Source organism: Mauremys mutica, chromosome 4 (assembly GCF_020497125.1).
Source record: "Mauremys mutica isolate MM-2020 ecotype Southern chromosome 4, ASM2049712v1, whole genome shotgun sequence".
Classification (NCBI taxonomy): Eukaryota; Metazoa; Chordata; order Testudines; family Geoemydidae; genus Mauremys; species Mauremys mutica.
Genome location: NC_059075.1, coordinates 123,119,115 through 123,121,858, shown reverse-complemented (window position 1 = coordinate 123,121,858; position 2,744 = coordinate 123,119,115). Strand labels below are relative to the sequence as shown.

The 2,744-nt window shown below is 44.7% G+C and overlaps 1 pseudogene; it reads left to right on the top strand.

The window, feature by feature from the left end:
* Positions 1 to 327: 327 nt before the first annotated feature.
* On the top strand, positions 328 to 1,961 carry LOC123369046 (annotated as a pseudogene).
* Positions 1,962 to 2,744: the final 783 nt, after the last annotated feature.

Here is a 2,744-nt window from a genome sequence, read left to right as displayed (position 1 = left end):
TAAAAGATCAATCTATATATAGAATTTTTTTTCTTATTATGAATATGTTTCTAAAAATATGTTCACTGTTGTTAATTTTCTCAGAAATATTCACCCCTGGCTACACGCTTTTAGTCTGATGATTAGACGTGTACGTGTGGTAATTTTTCAGCAGCCGAAGAACAAGAAGCTACAGGATTTAGTCAGCATGGCTGCAGTGTCCAGAAGGGATAAATTTGGAAGCTCCATTTTTGAAATATTTTCTCAATGAAAGTATGTCAACCAATAACCAGAGAGTGCGATGCAAACTATGCGTTCCTCCTAACCATGTTTTTGTTCCCAGGTGTAATGGAGATCCACGGATTCTACTATTGTCTAGGTACCAGTCCCACAAAATTGAATATATTCCTTAATGTTATTCATGCGAGGCATTCCACTGAGTCTGTGGGGCTACACTAATAAATGAAATTAAAATATCAGCAGAATCAGGGTCAAAATGTGTAAATCAGACTAAATGGCAGGGTAATGCACTTTCCTAGAGATAAAGGATTTTTTTCTCCCTTAGAAGAAGTGAAAGAGTTCTGGGTATTCCCATCAGTTGTTCCAGGTTCCATTCAGGAGCGGCTCTAGGCATTTTGCCGCCCCAAGCACGGCAGGCAGGCTACCTTCGGCGGCTTGCCTGCGGAGGGTCCGCTGATCCCGTGGCTTCAGCGGACCTCCCGCAGGCACGCCTGTGGGAGGTCCACCGAAGCCGTGGGACCAGCGGACCCTCTGCGGCGGCCGGCAGAGCGCCCCCTGTGGCTTGCCGCCCCAAGCACGCGCTTGGCGTGTTGGGGCCTGGAGCCACCCCTGGTTCCATTCCACAACTCAAAGGGTCTTTACGCATATGACCACAGTTCTTTATATTACCATACACCGTTTGCATAAGAACTAAGGCCTTCCTTTATGGTTGTTCCCGCAGCTAGCGCCCCAGGCTGAATGAATAGCTGGAGGAAATTGTACGGCAGTGACCGAGTTCATTCTCACAGGTGTGACAGATCTTCCAGAGCTGCAGGTCCCCCTCTTTGTGGTGTTCCTAGTGATCTATGTTATCACCCTGGTGTGGAATCTGGGGATGATGGTTTTAATCAGGATCGACCCCCTGTCTTCACACCCCCATGTACTTCTTTCTCAAGAATTTGTCTCTTGTTGATGCTTGTTACTCCACAGTCATCACTCCCACGATGCTGATGAGCTTCTTAGCAGAGAGGAAAGCTATTTCCTATACAGCGTGCATCATCCAATATTTTAGCTTCATATTGTTTGTCATCTCTCAGTGCCTTCTGCTGGCAGTAATGGCATATGACCGTTATGTAGCCATCTGTAACCCACTGCTGTATATGGTCATCATGTCGCCAAAGCACTGCCTGCAGCTGGTGGCTGGTTCATATCTATGGGCCTTCCTGAACTCCGTGATACACACGAGCGGTTTGTTAAGATTATCCTATTGCGACTCCAATATCCTGAATCATTTTTTCTGTGATATCAACCCACTTCTAAAGCTCTCCTCTTCTGGCACCTCTATCAATCAGCTGCTTGTTTTCCTCTTTGGCAGTCTGATTGAGGTGATCAGCATTGTGACCATTCTCATCTCATACATCTTAATTATTGTGACTGTGCTGCGGATCCGCTCCACCGAGGGCAGGCGCAAAGCCTTCTACACCTGCACCTCCCACCTGATGGCCGTATCCATGTTCCACGGGACAATTCTTTTCATGTATTTCCGATCCAGCACCAGCTACTCATTGGACACAGACAAAATGGCCTCCGTGTTCTACACTGTGGTGATCCCCATGCTGAACCCCCTCATCTACAGCTTGAGGAACAAGGATGTGAAGGATGCCCTGAGGAGAGCAATAGAAACAAAATTGAGGGCCCATTTTTCCCCAAAGGGTATCAGAATAGGACAACCAAATCCTTCAATGGCTTCTCTGCACACATAGGACTTGTCTCCACTATGGGGTGGATCAATGCTGCGATGATAAATCCACCGGGGTCAATTTAGCAGGTCTAGTGAAGACCCATTGGATCAACAGACTATCACTCTGGCATTGACTCCACCAGAACGAGATAAGTAAGGGGAGTCTACGGGAGAGTTTCTTCTGTCGACCCAGTGCAATGTGAACCCCGTGGTAAGTATATCAAAGCTATATCAACTTGAGTTATGCAACTAACGTAACTCAAACTGTGTAGCTTAGATCGACCTGTCCCCGTAGCGTAGATCTGCCCATTGGCTCTGATTCAGAAAGTCCTTAAGCACATGTTTAAGGATCTCTCCCTTTGACTTCAGTGGGGCTTAAGCACATGTTTAAAGTTAAACATGTATTTAAGTGCTGCTTTGAAGAGAGATGTGTTCCTGAATAGAGGCCTTATGTGCATAAAAAGGCCATGTCAGTTATTAAATGATGGCTTGCTCCCCTGTGCCTATAATAAAATACTTTAAAATTGGTTTTTTCAGTGTAAGATATAAGAGGTTGATTTAAATATTGTTTAGAATTACTGAATAAAAGGGAAAAGTTCACACTGCAACAATGGATTCATGAGCAATAACCAGGTCTGGTTTTAATGTCCAAAAACATTGACAGATATTTGTTCAATTAAATTTTGTGATTTTGCTTCAATCAGATCCACAGCCCAACTCATCTGTTTTTTGAGAGACATTTGTGTGTGTGATACTATATTCAAAGCTGTGTTTGTTGAAAGGGAGAATGCCATGAATGCTCAGT